This window comes from Camelus ferus, chromosome 4 (genome assembly GCF_009834535.1).
Source record: "Camelus ferus isolate YT-003-E chromosome 4, BCGSAC_Cfer_1.0, whole genome shotgun sequence".
NCBI classification, from domain to species: domain Eukaryota; kingdom Metazoa; phylum Chordata; class Mammalia; order Artiodactyla; family Camelidae; genus Camelus; species Camelus ferus.
Genome location: NC_045699.1, coordinates 23328344 through 23348724, shown reverse-complemented (window position 1 = coordinate 23348724; position 20381 = coordinate 23328344).

Below are 20381 nucleotides of genomic sequence, written 5' to 3'. Positions count from 1 at the left end.
AAAATACATAAACATTGTGTTAATTATTACTAATGTAAATTTATTATTACTCTGGGAGGTTGGATGGTAGTTGGAAGACTGACTTATCGTCAGAAACTCCTGATTTAGAGTCTCTGTTTTGCACCACTTTCTAATTGTGTGATCTTAGACAAGTAACTTTAACCTCTTGAATTCTCAGATTTACCATCTATGAAATGGGCATCATAATAATATTAACCTATTAGAATTTTCACAATGAAGTGAGACTGTGGCTGTAAAGAGTGTATACACCCAAATTATGGTATTGCCTGGAAGATAACGGGCTCTTCTTTTCCTTCTCCATCTCCTCCTTGTCCTTCTCATCATCATCATCATCATCTCAGTGGAAGTAATTGGTGATAATTATAATTTTTAAAATTATGGTGTTTATTTGGAGGACCAGTAATTGATCCAGTTTAGACTGGAATGACAGGTTGACTTTAAATCAGGAAATTTCAAGGTTGACAGGAGCATGGGTCTCTCAGCCTTAGGGCATTCAAATAACTGTATTCTATTAGTTTCTTGAGAATTATTTAATTTTACAATATAAAATATAGAATATATTTGTGTCCACTTTACAGAACAGGAAAACAGAGCTACCTCCATGATAGAAGGTCAACCTGTGGATTCCTAGAAGACCTTGGAGATCATAGCGATCCCAGCCATGTTAACACTTTTTCAACTTTCCATTTCTCCTCAACACTAGCTCAAATAAAGACTACAGCTTTAAGTTATGCATACAGTGGGTGGGAGAAGACTAGGGTGGGTGGGGAAGATTGATCTGGGTAGGAGGTAGGCTGATTGCCAGATTCCCCAGGGTGATAGAGAAAGATTTTTATTATAATTTAATAGAAATGCCAAAAATGTTTCCATAAATAAATACATACGTTGGTACTTGTTGAAAAATGCAAATCAGATGGTTTCAGTGTTTTAAAGCTTACTTGAAATACCTCAAATAACAAGCACAAACATTTATGTGTGTACATATATACATTTAAATGTATACCAAATTAGGCACATGGAAAATGCTTCATAAAATGGCATAATAGGACCCCACCAGCATCTTGACAGCAGGCTGAAATTCAAATCACATGATGCAACCCTGGAAGCGCTGCAGGAACTTTCACCACCACAGCAAGTATTCATTAGACTTTTTCTTAGATTCTATTAAAACAATCACAGCCCCAAAGAGACAGAAACAAACATCTGGTCTGTCTGGCTGCCTCATTCCTATTCCAAAATAATCTTCTACTTAGAGGGCATCAAAACACTCTTGGGAAAATTGCATACACCAGTGTCTGATCCAAAGCCTGACCCTTCTATATCTAGTAGAGCTGACTTACCTTTCTTTTCTACTGTTGGGGTAGGAATTACAAAATTCTCTGAAAATTAGGATTAACCTGGTGGTTAAGCAGAACTAAGACTGTCAATTCCTCGTAAAACATCTGTAGAACATAATGGTGCTCTTTGGATATTAGTTGATTGGCCTAGATGATAAGTATATACAATTTGCTTTAATAAAACTTTCCTGACACAAACCAAAATATTTTCTGAGCTATGGTGGTCAATTTACTTCTAAATAATGCATTCCTGGGAATGAAAGACTGTATTTTAAGGCTATTGGCTGATTAGCAAGTTGCAAACTTTTCCAAATACAATACAGATCGGTGATCGATTTTATATTTGGATCGTAGGGTAAATTGTCATTTAAATTTTTTATGGAGAAGTAAATAAACTCAATAATAATAATAACCATTATGATTATCATTATTGTTATATACATTGTAACTAGCACATAAGTCTTATTACAAAAATACATAATAATAAACCCCACAAAGTAACTGACATCATTAAATAACTTGGAAGTGGTCAGAGAGTCTAGAAATGTAAATTTGGAACTTAATAGTGGGTAATATGTTCTGCCTTGAGAAGAGAACCTCTTTTCCTCTTGGGGAGTAATTTATCATTTATTTCCAAATTAAGTGGAGTACTTAATGAAATGACCTATTATGGCATTCAGGTGCACCTTTTGATTCCTTAGAATGAGGTGCTAATGACACCAAATAGTTTTTGTAACAAAACAGTTTATGTACCTATCTCACAATTTGACTTTGCTCAAAAGTGCTCAAGTGAAGCACTTGAATAACTTAATGGAAACTTTCATTGCCACAAATTGGAAAAAAGAGCTCAAGTCTACACTGGAATGATGACAGCTAATTCTCTAAGCGTATTTCAGAGCCTCAGGAAGAAACGTGACAGATAAATTCATTCATTTACAATACTGAAATATCTAGTTAGGTTTATTAGGCACTGTGTTAAATAGTAGAGATGAAGAAGGTACGTCTTTTGCCCTCAAACAGCAAAATGATGTAGGACTGAATATTCTCACTGAAACCTTAGAGCCGGGTGTGTATGTGTGGAGGATGTGTTCAGAGGTCTGTGATGTCCTTAGTACTGGGGTCCATGAGCATTTTCATGAATGTTAAAGCAGGAGTTTACATTTCCCAGGCGAACAGTAGAGGAAGCAGCGTGCCCAGGTTTCCCATGGGCAAGGAAGAAACACTGGGGGAAGTTCTTGATCTCTATGAACACAGGTGAATATAGACATGATGAAAAATGATGGCAAGAGATGAGAGAGAACTATTGGCCTTTGGGGCCAAATCTGGGACCAGAACTCAAACCCACAATGTAGCAGTTGACAACTCTAATCTAACTCATATTGGGCACAAAAAAGTCAGATACTGAGGGCTTTGGGGCAAAGATTCAGAAGTGAGGTGAGCGTTTGCATCCTATGTTAGCTGAATACCTGGTCATTTACCAAGGACATGGATTTATTTTATATATATATATATATATATATATATATATATATACACACACACACACACACACACACACATACATACACACACGTATATATAATATTATATATATAACATATTTTATACAATAAATATTTTATGAAAATACACATTTAGTATATTATGTATTCCTATATATATTATGTCATATTTATATATTATATATTCCTTCATGGCTAAGGAATCTCCATGGAGATGACTCCAGAGTGTGTGTGAGGAGGGCGAACTGAGCAACCTGAGGGCCAGAGCTGCACTCCAGATACACAGGAGACACAGCACAGCAGTCTTCAACTCTGGCTGCACATTAGAGTCCCCTAGGGAACTTTAAACAGGTCCTAATACAGAGGTTGCACCCCTACCCCCCCACCAAAGAGATTCTGAATTAATTGTCTGGAGTGAGGCCAGGCATTGGCAGGTTTTTTTTTTTTTTGCTAATTAATGAATTTTATTTTTTAGAGCTGTTTTAGGTTCACAGTAAAACTGAGTAGAAAGTACAGAGGTTTATCACATACCCTCTGTCCCCACACAGGCACAAACTCCCCTTCCATCAACATCCCGCACAACAGAGGTACCTTTGTTACAATCAGTGAGCCTGCACTGACACATCATTATCATCCAAAGGCCACAGGATGTGTCAGGACTCACCCTGGGTGTAGTACATTCTCTGGGTTTTGACAAACACATGTATCTACCACATGGTATCGTACAGATTGGCAATTTTTTTTAAAGGCTCTCGGTGAACGACTGCAGGAGCAGTAAGGAGCCACACAGACGACCATGATACTCAGAAGCTGCCATATAATAACTGTCGCCGAAATTACAATAGGTCCATCACCCTCTAGGAACTTCAACTTCTAGGTGAAAGCAGAACATTTCTGAAACTCCACTGATGAACGGAGGGAGCAAGAACTTGCTAGAAAGTCGCTGTTCTTTGTGGGGAAGAATGAGGACAGCCTGCAGACAGTGGAATGTTCCCAACAGCCCAGCAGGCTGGAGTCCGGATGGATAGAGCTTACGGATAACACACACTTCCATGTGTCATAATGGAAGAAGAGGTTTGGGACGCAAGACAGATTTGGTTTGGAATCTTAACTTCGTCAGGATGTGTTACCTGGAACAAAGGCTCTGACTCCTCTGACTCTCAGTTTCTTTATCTGAGAAACGAACGTGGTAATAACTAACTTGAAGGGTCATTATAAGGACGGAAGTCATTACCTCCAGCTTAGCATATGCTCAGAACTTTATGGATCATCTATAAATAGTCAATTGAAATTCCTAGTAGTTGTGATTAAAGAAGAACATATAAACAATTTCTTGGTGGTGTAATGCAGACCAGAGAATAATGAGAGTTCAAAAAGCAGGGAAGAGGCAGTGGGTATAGCTCAGTGGCAGAGCGCGTGCTTAGCATGCACGAGGTCCTGGGTTCAATCCCTAGGACTTCCATTAAAAATATATAAATATAACCTAATTACCTCCCTCCATCCCCAGAAAAAGACAAAACAAAAGCGGGGAAATCACTGGTGACAGAATGGTCAGGAAAGTCGTGTTAGGATTTGAATAAATGATAAAGCTGTGTATAGAGGAACAAGAGAGAGAATGATCTGACTGACCGACGTGTCTGGGGGACCCGTGTGACGGGAGAGAAGACCACATGTAGCTGGCTTGGGGAAACGTGGTCAGAAAGAAGAGGTGCCTTAGTATTTGGGGAGCCCTCAACTTTGCCTTAAGATTAACCAAAAGAGTTGATGGCTATCAGGCATGCGAGACCTCTGAGAAAAGACCATGTTGTCAACATGGAATATATAGGTTATATCCAGGGGCCCTCAGAGAGGGTGGTAGTGGAGATCATCCTATAAATCTGCAATTCATGCAACAGCCTTTGTTCCCCTTCATTTTCTCCTAAATTTGTCAGAAACGCTGTCTCTCCTGGGCATCTTGGCTAAGAAGAGACATCTGGTTTTGCATAAGCAGAAATGAAATGATTTGTGACAATCTGTTACCAACAAAAAGGGCATTTCTTCCTCATACTCATCATAACGCAAACTGCTGCGTGCCGAATCCTCACTCTCTAAAAGAAAATGTTACCGAAAGCTACTGAAATGAGTTTGCTGATAAAAAGAATTTGCTGCAGATGGTGAATTCGGGACCTGAGAATGAAAGTGTGGACCTAGGATATCATTATTTGAAATATCTCTAAAAGTTAGGTGTACTTCATTACCAGTAGGTGTCACTGCAGACATTAAACACAGCCTTTGTTTTTAGAGAACTTTGTCCCATAAATGTTGGTGTAATTTAATTGGTAGAACATAGTTTTGATAGGCATAAAGGATATTTATTCTGAAAAGCAATATATTTTATCATGGTCATGAACTTGTAAAAACATTGGCTTAAGGAAGCTAAAGTGTATACTTTAAATGGGCTTACTTAATACAATATACAGCATAAGTAACAGAATCTTACGAGGTTTTAAATACATACAGTGAGTTTCCCTAGATAAGATAAGGTCTGCTTTTCAGAGTTATTCCACAGAGTCTGATTTATGGAACTAATTTAATGAGAATTCATAGACCCAATTGCTGCCTTCTAAATCTTTGTGCAATTGACATTTTTCCTTATAATGTTCTTGTAAGTTTTGTTAGAGAAGAGAAGGAAATTAAGAATTTTAACTTGAATTATATTAGTTACCCTCTTTTGGGTTTCTTTGGCCACTTAAACATGTAGTATCTGATAGCAGGATGTTAAACTCACTAAGCTCTTTTAGAGAGGCACAATTTAGTGGCTTCCAAGCAACTTACACAGAGAAATATTGGCCATAACAAAACACTGATCTCTGCTCCATTTTTACCAGTGACTTTAGAATTGATTCGTTAGTGCAGTCTGGCTGGTATAGCGGAGGTGACGTTCTGAACAGAGTATTCTCAATAGAAAAATCCTTGCACTTTGAATTTAATTTGGCTGCTGGAGGTGTTGGTGGTTCTTATTTATGTATAAGTTAAGGGCTGGGTGTGTGAATGTGCCCCTAGCGGCTATTTCATTGGCTCCACTTTACAAATTGAAACTGATGGCGGTGGTTGTGGTGCTTTTCAAGTGTGACTCGGGGGCAATCTCATTTACCTAAGGTGTTCAAAGGTGAACGCAATCTTTTCAAACATAAATTAAAAAATTTTTCCAGTTTTCAAATAAGAAACAGCACAAATCTGCAAGCCATAAGGATTCTCCAGCCCTGGCCTACCTCTGCTGCTTTCATCAGGACAGACAAGACAGCCCCAGACACCCTGTGTTTTAACATGTCCCTGTAACATCTCAAGTATTCTAGGAACATCACACTGCTTTGTCCTCTATGTACACTAACAGGGGCTTTGTGAGCCTCCTGCCTTTGCTTGCCTAAGCAGACCCACCTATAATATTATTTTTGACCTGTTAGATGATAGGACTTTCCTAATGGGGATGGGGTTTCTCTGAAAGACATGATATTGCAGACTGAAAATCTAGACCATTGGAAAATACTTAGCAATACTTAGTGTATCTTCTCAACACATAGCAATACGTCCCTGCTAACTACAACATGTAGGCACTGCTTCTCTACAGAAGCCTACATTCTAAACCTATAGATCACATAATGAAGACACAACAAAAATATGTATCAATCACCTGCATGACACACAAGTCACTACATTTGCAGTGTTTGTTGTGGTGTTCCTATGTGAAGTCTGCAGCACAGGAGTCGCAAAAGGCTAATCTCCCAGATACTCTAAAATGCACACCTCTGTTAAGTGGGACTTCAGGGATCAGCATACGTCAGTCATATCATTGTGGCACCTAATGGCATTCTTTTCACTTTAATTCATTCTGCTGGGAGGCCTCTGGCTTTTAGAGAAGGCCAGCATAGGAATGGAATTTTTGGAAACTTGATAGGTTAAAAGTAAGGATGTTGTTGAGAACGCTGATTGTTACGTTTCATGGGGTTCTGACTTTCAATCTTTGTGTTAATAAAGGCTTGCATTTCTGAGCTCTTTATAATGCTTTTTATTTAATTTTAGAACACAGTAGACTGTCTAATAATCAGAGTCCTCTCTGTCTCCTCCCAACTTTTGCTCGTAAGAAAGCAAAAAGCGAACATTATGGTCCTATTGGAAGTATAATGACCTTTACGGTAGACATTTTTGTAATAAGTTCATTCTTAAGTACCCTTCATTTGTTTTCATCTTTCTCAGTTACTTTTACTCGCATATTGATATTTGTTATATATCCTTGTAGGCTCTGAGAATATGGAGACAAAGTGAGAAGGGGTATAAGCAAAATATAACAAAAATAAATAGGACATGTTTCCAGAATAGACCTATGTTACACTTAAAATTCACACACCTAACCAGACCCCAACGTCTAGTGTTTACTGTAAAAATAGGAGGCATACTGCCCACAGTTAAAAGAAAAAATAATCAACACTAAGATGCTACAGTAAGACTTAGGGTTTTATGCCGTATCACATTGCACTCAATTGAGTTTTTGGGTCTGTTCGAGGGGTAGAACTCATGTGATAATTATTTTTCCAGGTAATTGGAAAGACACAGTGTTAGGACGTCCTCAATTCAAAGCGAGAGCATTATTAAACTAGAAAGGGAGTTCTTGAGATTAGAAACAGCAATATATTGTTTGAGTTCAAGAAGTAGGCATCAGTATTTAATTATTTTAAGACTGACAAACAGAAATAGTGAGTGTGAGATTGAAATATGTGACATCTATGAATTACAAAAGCAAAGAACTTCACTGAGTCAGAAAGGAGCTACCATTCTTGGCTCGGCGTATGGCTTGCTAGAGGACTGTGAGAACCTGCAGCCCAAGAGGGGAGATGAAGGTGGTTCTGGGTGGAGAGGAATGACTAGACACAGGGCTACGGAAAGGGAAAGTGAATCATCGAGGTCTCTTTCAGCATTATGGTTTTGTTATTTGATTTTGGACTCAGGGTATTTTGGCAAAATTTGCTAAAGCTGAGACAGGAAATTGGTCTTCATTTTTAAAGCATTTGAATGGTTTTGGAAATAGGAAAGACGCTGTCAAAATAGAAGTAAAAGATTTCTTTCTTTTTAGTAATAGAATGAGTAAGTAGTAAAGATTATGGGTAGATAAGTGCTCTTCATAATGGAATCATTATTAAATATTTATTGTTTCACTGACACATTGGACAATTGATTGATAAGAGCTTTCATCCCAGGGAAGGATTTCTATTTTTAAAGATCTTTTCCTCCAAATCCTAATAATTTTATATGATCAGTTATTCTAATTCTCATCTTTATTTTATAAATTCCCTGAAGTTTTTTCAACCCAGCCTACATGATTTCTTCAAAATTGGAAAAGTAAAATGATTTTTTCTAAATGGCACTTAAAAATTAAATCCTAAAACAGTAAGAAAAACAGTATCACACATACGTCTTCGAGAATTTCTTCTGAAATAATATGTCCCTACTTCTCTAACTTTGTAGACGTAGTATAGGAAAAATGGACAAAAAGCACATATTTGTTATTTAGACATATATCATCAAGTGGACACAGGAGAAAGATGTTATTTTAAATTTTGGTTTTGGCTTGAAATATGTTTATCCTTTTGGCACATGATAGGTATAGTCATTATAATTTGTCATCTCGGAAGAGAGGTAAGCAATCATTTTATTTGGAAGCCCCGTGCATTTTCCAAATGATGAACCTACATTTTCTGTTTAGCTGTTTTTTTATAAATGAGAAAGCAGAGGCCACTCTATTTAAGTGACAGACGCATGATTATTCACTGAATCAACGGTGAAGGTACCCTTTTATTCATCTCATCTCTTTACGTCCCACAATCAGATTTCAAGTCTGGGATACTTATAAATACTCATGTGTCTACAATATGAGACGTGAAAATTTACCACGAGTTAGCTGTAATACAATACTTGATCTGAAATTAGACAGATCTGGGTTTGAATTTTTACCCTCAACGTACAAGATATGTAATCTTGGGAGAATTACTTTATTCTTCTGGATCTCAGTAATCTCTTCATAAGGTTTTTATGAGAACCAAATGAGAAGATTTATGGGAAATGCCTGGCAATTTTAAATGCTAAACAAATGGTAATCCCTTTCCTGTTCTTTTCCCAGCTATAATTGCCACAGTGAACCTTCCCATTTTTAACTGAGGCTCATCATTTAGGTAAGATTACACTGATGCAGAGAGGGGTGTCAGGAGTCTAGCCTCCACAGCTATTTTGTCATTCTTCATACTGTGTGGAAATAGGGTCCATTTGGCACTATATGCGGAGAGAAGTACACATACACTTGAACTCTAAACATCTGCCTAAATGATTTTCATTTACTCCAAAATATAAAGTTTTTGAAATTCAAGCTGTACAACTTGGAACTTAATTATGATTTTTGTGGTTCTCTATCATTTGTCTCTGAATCTAGTTCCTCTATCTAGACTGTAAAGTCAGAAAAAGATAACATAACATGCCTCAAAGAGAAGTCTACATTCCTTGACTTATAGTTTTATCCTCAGTAAATACCTGAGACTGATTGTGTGAAAACTTTAATTAGTAAGTTCTTAATACTGAAAGAAGAGTGTTGAAGCTGGTAATACTTTTAGAAAAAACAGACTCTGTTTCCCTTGATTATTTTATTCAGTTTTGGAATTTTAAGGAACATCACCATACATAATGTTCACACACTTTGCACAGCTAATCTCCAAAAGTATTTACATACCGTTTGATTTATGTGGCACAGAGGAAAAAGCCATCTCTTAGTTTTTATTGTTTTCCCCATGATCTTAAGAATTCACAAAATCACGTGAAGGGTTGAGACAGAGTAGCTTCACAGCCGTATGTTGTACTTGAAGCACATGAAGATGCCATAAAGATCACACCAAGGGAAAGCAGTGATATTTCTAGTCCCATTAATCTTAAAGCTCTCCTATTAATTTCAGGTCCAAGGAACTTGACTAATACATTTTCCATTGATAAGCACCCTAAATCATTTTCATACGCAGACTATAGGAATGAATGTTTGTCCTTGGAAAGTGGTGGAGCTTTAGTGGTAAATAAAAAAGGCTTCTATATCTTCCCTTTTGAGGCAAACTGATGGCTTAGAACGTGTCACTGTCTTTTTTTTTTTTTTTTTGCCCCACCCCCAAAGAGCCAATTAATCAATTATTAAAAATTACAAACATTATATCTGTATCCACCTAACCACAAACATGACTAAAGTGAACAGAATGCAACAAAAACTACTTTACGTCTTGGGGCCCTAATCACTCTCCCCTGACTTTCTCTTTCCTCCCACCGCTGGACACAGCTATCTTCACTCCACTGGCAGCTCTAAAGTGTAGCAAGCACATGACCTCTAGGCCCCTTCCCAGGTCTGATGCTCTCAGTGAGTTCATTCCCTTACACATAATTTTCCAAACATTTCAATAAAAGCTGGTTGAATTGAAGTAGAATGAATATGCAGATGTTTGGCACCATATGGTTAAACATCTGGATATGTGACTAAATTTTTCAGTTTTTCAAGGTGTTTAATTTTTTTGAAGATACTGTCTGCATCTGAACCTCAGATTTCACTCCAGAAAGGTGGAATGGTAGTGTTAACGGCTCTCTCAGGAATACCGTTCACCTGAGCCACACAGAATTCACAAATCAGAATCGATTTCAGCCTCTTTTCATTATCTTTTAATAGCACACATTTAAAACTAGCACCAAAGGATAAATATCACTATTCGCGGCTGAAGTTCTGCACATCTGCTCTCTCCACTTCGAACCCATCACTGCCGCGCCGTGACTACCGCCGCAGAGTCTGGCTTTTATTAATAAAATGAGAGAAACCCGTGCGGTCATAAGAAGGTAGCCCACCTCACACTTAACAGTAGTTGTAAGGCTCAAATACCTTAGAGGCTTTTTCCTTTCTGTGGAAGTTCTTTCTCTGGTACACATAAACAGGCCTGCATACCAAAAACATAGAGTCATAGCCTACACTCACTGGAGGAGAAGCGGGCCTGCAGCCATACCACCAGCAGACTACGAACTCGCCAAGGCTCACACAGAAGAGTCAGGCCAGCTTTGCTCTGGCTAAGTTAACTCTGAAATAGCAGCTCAGGAAAGTAACAGGATGTCAGAATAAATCGATTCCAGAGGGCTGAGGTCTTGAAGACATAATCACATCCTACGGTCCTGGCCCACAGTGGCCTCCATCTTTGCTAACCTAATTTTTTGCAGGCAAAATCTAATTCATGTAACCCCTTTTAACAGGGTCACTTTTAATCGGGGCTTTGTTCTACACACAGATTGCTTTTGAGAACAATCTTAAAATTTAGTGGGGGTTTTTTTCCCTTAAACTTTAGAAATTGTTAATTTTGTTTCCTTAAGCAGTCTACCAACATTTCATCTTCTCCTCCTTCTATGACATTTACTTTACCCCCTACTTTATGCCACTCTCTTAGTCTCAGAAGCTGTCCTGATACTCTTTCCAGGAAAACCTTGACATTGATACATCTTCCAGCTATAAAGCACTCCTTGAGGCTCCATTTCTTACCTGTACTTAGTGGCAACTCATTTCTCCAGTCATTCAGCACAGAACCCCAAACTAAATTTATCCAGGAGCTAATGAACATGATACTTTCCTTAAAAAATGACATTAAAAATTAAGTTCAGATGTGCTTTCTCAATACGAACGCCCCAGAGAGGGTCACGGTCATGGTCGTCACGATGATGCTCAGTGTTCAGCAGCATGAACCCTAACTCAAAGGGCCACTGAGCTCCATTACTCCATGAGCCATTCCAACCCTGTCATTTTCCCCACCATTATCCTATGGCCAAACCTCTTTCCTAGTAGGAGGTAACAATTTTTAGATTGTCTGTCTACCTGCAGATTCTCCCTTCCAGCTCTCTCTGCATCTTGCTTCCAGGTGACCCATTAGAAGGTGCAATTGTGGTTATTGTCACTAACTTTCAATGACTTTCAACTGCTTTCCAATAATAGTCCATATGGTTAAATAGTCCATATGGTTAGCCTGATATATTCAGTCCCTCTGCCAATTTTTCCCAAAGCCTCTTCTACTGCTGTACTCCAGTCGAACTGGATGCTTTAATGCTTTTACAATACACTCTGGGCTTTCACACCTCTTAGATCACATCGTTTTCCTCTGCCTGCAATGCCCTTTCTAAAGTATTTATCAGAAATTGAACCCAGGTCTTCAAAATTGTACCCAGTACCATTTCAACAGTTATAGTCTGTCTCTCTGTGAACACAATTTGTGTCTCATGCACATAAATCCATGTATTGCTAGGAATCCTGGTGTGGCAGTCAGAATACTGCCCCCTCCCTCCCTCTACAGTGTCCACGTCCTAATCCCCAGAATCAGTGAAGATGTTACCTTACGTAGATGGCACAAGGGACCTTGCGGACTGTGGTCAAGGTTAAGGCCTTTGAGACAGAGAGATTATGTTGGATTATCTGTGTGGGCCTTGTCTAATTACTTGGGTTCTTAAAAGTGAAGAATCTTTCTCAGCTGCAGTCAGAGAGAGGGCTATGAGTACAGAAGGCAGGTCAGAGCGATGCCGTTGCTGGCTTTGAAGATGGAGAGAGGCTGTTGCAGGGAATGTGACTTCTGAAACAGCTGCAACAGCGAGGAAATGGATTCTCTCCAGAGCCTCTAGAAAGGAACAAAGCCCGACTGCAACCTTGTTTTTGGCCCAGTGAGGTCTCTGTCAGGCTTCTGATCTCCACAACCGTTGAGATAATGAATTGGTGTTATTTAAGCCACAAAGCTTGTAGGAAATTGTTACAGCAGCAATAGAAAACGATAGAAACCCGGTTCACATTCCAAAGTTGACTAAAATAACTATAAGCCACAGAAATTGGAATGTAAGATCTCTTCAGCTCCCTTCCAGTGGCCAAATTGTGACCCTACGCAGAGCGACCTTCTCCTTTGGAGACGAGGGTACTACTAGTTACTAATAACATGAATGTACACGAATGTGCTCGCTAGTTTATCTCGAACTCAGAACATATTCAAGTAATGAGAAAAATAAAACAAAGTCCCCCTTCAGTCCATCATTTAAATAAAATCAATTAAATTGATGTGGAGAGACACTTCATGCCGAGGATTTGATGCCTTGTACATACAAGTTGACAAATGAAACTGTGTTGGTTCAACTCCCATGTAACATAATAAGAAAAGATGGCTCAAAATGTTACCCCACCCAGCTACAGTCACTGAGTTAACGGACTCATTCCTGTATCCATTTACCCAACAGCTAGTAAGTAACTATTACCAGCCGTTGGTAATTAATGAAAGATCCAGAACTCTGAACTGTGTCTGGTGCTGAAGAAAGGCAGATTTCCACAAGGAAGCACAGAGTTACAATCCCTGGGCAGCATGAAGTTTTGAAGAAGTCAGGCAGGTCTGAAGTGAAGGGAGGTTTTGGGAAGCAGACCATGTCTATGAAAGGGAAGTCATGGCATAAAAATGAAGGAACCACTAAAGATGGCCTTACATAATGGACGGCTGTGATTTAGGGTTGGCCTTTAGAGATTCAAGTAACCTCCCCGGAAGTTTTTATTCAACAAAAACTGCGCAACACTATATGCCAGGCACGGTGTGACGAAAACCGTCTTAGATTACGTCAGTTATGGCCACTGCTTTTCTGAGGTTCACGGTCACACTGCTGGTCAAGAAACAGACTTTTAAGAAATAACAGGCAATTACATGAGTGCTAAAAGAACAAGTGTGCAAACAGGGCCTTAATTAAATATCACAGATTTTTGGAAGCAGGGCTACTTACCTTTCCATCCAAAGGATGAAGTAAAGAAGGTAGGATTCTCTTTACAGAACATTCTTCTTAGAAACTATTTCCCTTGAAATATTGTTTTCCTCTCTGAGGGCTGATTTCCTCAGTGAATTAGCATGCCAACTGCATCACTTAAGATGCTTTAAACTGTAAGTAACAGAACGCATCCGAGCAAACACAGCCCTTATTCTCTTAAGAAGAAGTTGAAAGGCAGGAAAGCCCAGGGTGGATGATTTCAACAGTTTGACAAAGCTGTTAAGGATCTAGGGTTTGCCATCCTTCTCAACCATCCTCAGCAGGTGGCCCTTCTCCTCAGGTCGGCACAGTCCTAAGAAGGCTGCTGCGACTCCAGCATTCACACTCAGCTGCCAAAGGCAGGAAGGAAAAGGGAAGGAGACTTTGCTTAGCATGTATCTTCTCATTCCCAGAAGCAACTCATTCTCTTCGCTGTCCCTAAGAATATTCCCCTTCTATGGGAAGCTATGGCCAGGTCTTTTACCTGCAGCAGGGAATTGCCTTATAAAGTAGTAAGTAAACAACTCTGTAACCAACAAGGTCTCTCTCCCAGTCTAATCATGTAAAGGACTTGAGACTTGAACTTCTGGGCTCCTCAGAAGTAATGGGTTTCGCATTCTATGTGGATTCCACCGAGCACTGAACTGCAGAGAGGCTCCAGGAAGCAGCACGCACACTTTCGTAGTACGTTATCTAATGCATTTCATTTACACAAGCTGTTTGCTAGTTCAGTCCTAAACCAAAGTAAAAGCAACCTTGAACCCAGTCAAAATCATTCTTCTCACCCATCTTTTAACCTGGGCCAGTCCTTTGTTGTCTGACCCAGCCTTGTCAGCCAGAAATCATATGGCTACCCCTACCTGCAAAGGAATTTGACACAATGAGTATCTGGCATTTGCAGACTCTATGTTTGCATGGAATGAGGGGGGAAGAAGTTGACAGTTGGTTAGACAACCAATAGTGTCTGGGACCCCCACATAGAGTTTCAGAAACCAATTAAAAGACATTTCTTCAAAGAGAAAAATCACCATAATGATATGATGGAAAAAAACCGTACTGTTTCTCAAGAAAGTGACTTAAGATGAGAGTTCCTTTAGTTCTGTAAGTGTAAATTCTATATACTACTTGGTGTTCCTCAGGTGTATTCTAGATAGTCCAAGCTCTTTCTGCTGTTTGCTAAGCCTGCCATAGGTAACTCAGGCTTGGAGAAATGTGAATTGCTCTTTTATAGCAGGGAGCATGAATTCCCAGCTTAATGCGATGGACACTGGGGCTGGTTTCCAAATATCAACTGCAGACTGACATGACTGTGGTGGACACTAGAGCAGAATAGTTTGCATTCTGTGTGGTAAGTGTTGAAATTGCCCGCAGAGCATCTGTGTATGATTACCAGGATTAGTGTCTGCTCAGTGTTAATGAAGCTAAAGTCATGGGTGTGTTCACAATGATGGATCAATTCCAGTGTCCCAGAGTGAGGAATGGGGATAGTCCTGTTTGCCGTCTTATATTAGTAAGCATGCCCTAGCTCCTATTCTAGATCATTCCTTGAGAAGAGGAACGCTGTCAGGTTAACTGCTGTATCTCCCAGGGCGTGGATTCAAATCCTTGCTCCATTACTCAGGACTAGTGTGACCTTGGGCAAGTTACTTGTTCTATTTCTTCATTCATCCAGGAATATACTAACAATTGCCTTGAGGGTGGTCTGTGTGTGTGTATGTGTGTGTGTGTTTGTGTGTGTGTGAATGAATACAATGTGGAAATTTGTGTAAAGAATTTAATGCAATGTCACTCAAAGTGTCCAATAAATGTGAATATTATGAAAAACCAAATGTATTTCTTAATCGGAAATTAAGGCTTACTTTTCCCACTAGCTAGCTGTGTGTTTTTGGCTGAGATGCTCAATATTCTGGACCTCATTTTCCACATCGGTTAAAGATGGGAGGTGTGCTACAATCTGTAAACTCGCTTGCAGGTTTAAAGATCAGTGATTTCTGGCATTGCTTATCACTTATCCCTGGGCATGCTTCAGCGGTTGGGAAAAAGAAAAAAAAAGCCCAAAACCCGCCAAAGAAGACACATACTATAGTTAGACAACGTGGAAACTTCATTATGTAGTTTCATAACCAAATCTATTAGTCATTCTGTTACCAAGGATGAAGACAAAATGTTGACTGTAGTGGGTAGAATGTTCATTAAGTGGCAGGACCCTTTTAAGAAAGAGAAACTTTTCTCCCGCCTGTCACTTGGGAAAAGGGATCCTTCCACAGTATTTTGTAAATGAGCTCTTGGCTATTGCTGGGTAGTAAGTTCCCAAGTTTAAGGTTTACCATTTATTGGCATCCAACAGAGAAACAGGGTACTTTTATTTGGAAATACATTTGGAAAGGATTCCAGAGAGCCCAGGCAGCATTAATTGTACTCTAGTTTGAGAGATTTTCACCTTTTCTGTGCTCTGTAACTAGCTGGCAGGCTGCCAACTGTAATTTAGACTTACCATGAACTGTAGGGTTTTTTTTTAACGTGTGCAGTGATTTTTTTTAAAATCCAATAACTTCTTTTATTTGTTGTTCTAAATTTTAATTTTGCATCGACTTTTCTTACTTTTAAGCACTCTCTGGCCCCTCTAAGTTTATTCTCAGAAAGGGTACATTTTATCAGTGGTTTTTAGTGATATTTTAAAACTTGGGCTATTTGGTGAATTTGGGTTCCCTCATGAAACCTTTACTAATCCCATTATAAACTCCCATCAGTAATGTCTCCTACCCGAAGACTGCTTTATTTAAATTACAATAGGAAATGCCTCTGAACCTTCAAACATCCCAATTTGTACTCTTTTAATCAAACAACTGCAGGCCGGGTTACTCTCACAGTGAACTCATTAAGAGAACCAGGTTTCATTATGGGCAGGAATTTTATTTCCTGGAAGATTAAAACATACAATAATTCTATGCATGGCCTCATCTTATAGCTGCCTCTGTGTTAGGATCAAATAATCTGTGCTGTAGTCACCCAGATATTGACATGAACATCATTTGCACGAACCAGTGATCAGCCACATGCACTCTGACCTGGAGAATCCGATCCCTGTTCAAATGCTTATTTTCTTAATGTGTGCTAACAATAGTAATGATGAATGTCAGCTTACATTTCTTTTTTAAAATCTGAGAATGGACTCTACTTTGGAAAAGCAAAAGAAGAAAAATACTTACAGTTACAGAACACAATCAAGTTAAAGGTTATGTTTTGGTGGACCTGGGGGATATGGGTATTAATGACAATACAGCCAATTAAAACAGGAGACTGAGCCAAGGACATTTTTTTTAAATTTACTTTTTACTGAGGTACATTGCTTTATAACATTATGTATGTTTCACGTGTACAGTATTATATTTCTACAGTTGAAATATAATGCTATAAACACGAAGCATATATAATACACTGCACGTATGTATACAGCGCTCACCACCAAAAACTTCACTTCCCTCTGTCATCATACAGTCCCTCCCCTTTATCCATTTCACTCTCTCCGACCACTTCTCCTCTGGTAACCACTACTCTGTTCTCTGTATCTATGTGTTTTGTTGTTGTTGTTTTTGTTTGGTTTGGTTTGTTCATTGATTTTGTTTTCCTTTATTTTGTATATTTCACATACAAGTGAAATCATACACTTTTTGTCTTTCTCTATCTGACTTACTTCACTTAGCGTGATACCCTCAAGTTCTTTCCAGGTTGCTGCAAAAGGCAAGATTTCACCTTTCATGGCTGTGTAATAGTCCATTGTGTGTATACACACACACACACACACACACACACAGGCACATCAACTTTTCTTCATCCATTCATCAGCTGATGGGTACTTAGGTTGTCTCCATGTCTTGGCTATTGTAAATAATGCTGTGATGTATATAGGGGTACATATATCATTTCAAATTAGTATTTTCATATCATTTGGATAAATACCCAGAAGTGGAATAGCTGGATCATATTTGGTAGTTCTATTCTTAATTGTTTTAGGAATCTCCATACTGTTTTCCACAACAGCCGCACCAAATTACATTCCTACCAACAGCGCAGGAGGGTTCGCTTTTCTCCACATTCTGGCCTTATTTCTTGCCTTTTTGATAGCAGCCGCTTGAACAGGTATGAGGTGACATCTTGTTGTGGTTTTGATTTGCATTTCCCTAATAATTAGTGATGCTGAAGGTGTCTATGCACATCCTTTTTGGCCATCTGTATGTCTTCACTGGAAAAATGTCTATTCAGATCCTCTGCCCATTTTTAAAATCAAGTTGTTTGTTTTTTTGATGTTGAGTTGTATGCATTCTTTTTATATTTTGGATACTAACCACTTATCAGATTTCTGTTTACACGTATTTTCTCCCATTCAGCAGGTAGTCTTTTTGTTTTGGTGACAGTCTTCTTTGCTGTGCAAAAGCTCTTTTTTGTTTGATGTAGTACCATTTGTTTATTTTTGCTTTTGTTACCCTTGCCTGAGGAGACATATCCACAAAGTAATTGCTAAGACTAATGTCAAAGAGCAAACAGCCTATATTTTCTTCTAGGAGTTTTATGGCTTCGGGTCTTACATTCAAGCATTTAATCCATTTGACTTGGTTTTTATGTATGGTATGAGACTGTGGTGGAGTTTCATTTTTTTGCATGTGGCTGTCCAGTTTTCCCAGCACCACTTATTGAAGAGACTATCCTTTTTCCGTTGTGTGTTCTTGACTCTTTTGTTGTAAATTAATTGTCCATATGTGGTTGGGTTTATGTCTGGGCTTTCAGTTCTGCTCCATTGATCTATACGTCTGTTTTTCTGCCAATACCATGCTTTTTTGATGACAATAGCTTTGACATCAGGGAGCATGACACTTCCAGCTTGAACAGGCATTTTTTAATATGCTTTCTGTCCCCGTCAAGATGGGCCCAGGAATTGGGATGCCCGTGACTGAAGTAAAAAGCTTCAGAGCCTATCAGGCCTGCTCTTGAAGTCCCCTGGCTCACTGGCACAGGGGAGGCCAGCGCGGGACGGTGGTGAGGCTGGAGTGTGAACAGGGAATAATCTCTCCCTTCTCACGTGCCTTCGGCGGGGGGCCACACTTCACTTTTACACCAAGCTTCTTGAAGAACTTTCTATTGCCTTTTTTTTCCCTTAAATTTTACAGATTATCTTTTCACCATTAAATCTTTGATTTATTAGAAATTTACTCTTGGTGTAAAATGTCCTGCATAGGTCCAAATTACGTTTTTCAGGTGGCTACCCAGTTGTCTCAATACCATTTATTGAATAATACATGTTTTTTTCAACTGGACTGAGATGCCTCTCCCCCTTTATATTCTAAATTGCTTTATGTATTTGAATTTCTTTCTGGATTCTCTACTGTATGTCCTTGTCCTGTCTGTTGAGTCATGGGCCAGTACCACACTATTTAATCACTAGAATTTAAAGTTTTTAAAAATCCAGTATCTCTTGTTCCTAGATCATCCCTGCTTCCCATACTCTTAAAAAATAAAATTTTTAATTATTTTTCATCTTTTTCCCTAGGGTCAATCAGATGATGATACTAATTCAGTCTCATCACCTTTTTCCCATTTACCTAGAACATATTTACTATAAAAATTAGGAGTTTCCACAGTGTGTTTTACCAAATGACAAATATGGCAAGAAGCAGTTCTGCAGTAGAAAAAAAAAAAAAAAAGAAGAAGAAAACAATTCTAGCAAATGAGAAATATTTCCAAAAATATCAGATCTGGTTCCAGAAAGGCCCGTCCATCAGAAGTGCCACATTGCCCTTTAGCACAGACATCAGGAAGAGAAACAACTTTTATATTTGAATATAAAGTTTAAATAGGAAATATTTTGAAGCTTCTTCTTGAAGCAAACTATTCTGCCACTAAGGTATATAAAATGGCTTTCATTCAGTCATATTTCCCGTATAAGTCTGCTCATGGTAAGGTGAGTTTATCTGCAAAGCAGTCGACCCAAAGTATTTTCTATTGCTTCTAATTTCAACACAATAGTTATACTTTTTTAAAGAGGGTGTTTTTAATTAAAAAAAAAACTTAATAAAAATGTTTAAAAAAAAACCAACCCGACCAGGGGAGCTTATTATTTAAAAAAAGACTTTGGTAAATCTCTTTGTTTAATGAATGACCACTATTTTCTACGTAGTGAATCTAGATTTTAATTTTTCTAAAGGTAAGATACAAGGTTATAGCTGTAGCAAATGCTACGTTCTGTCTATTGCTGACTGGTTTTTTGGCACTTGTAGAAAGAAGAGAAACAAACAGATCAAGTAATGATGCAGGAGAGATCAAAGCAATTCCTTCTGTCAACAGTAGCAATTCATTGCAAATCTCCAAGTGGCTCTCTCTAGCTAAACAAAAGTCCACCGGAGAGAGCACTGTGAGAAACACATTCTAGAAACAGGCATTATTTTCTAAATTTTCTGTTACAAGTAGATTCTGCTTAAGGACAACCAAATTTAAAGTGTAGGAGAAGGAAGGGAAGTTGAAGGCAGATTTATTGAGTGCTATGGTACTTCACACGCCTGACAGCAAGACCTCTGCGTGTACTCCTCTAAGTTGGAGTTGCCAACAGCGGGCCCCTGAGCTAAGCTGCCTAGGATCTGAATACAGTCTTAGCCACTTACTAGTCACCTGGCTTTGGTTTGTT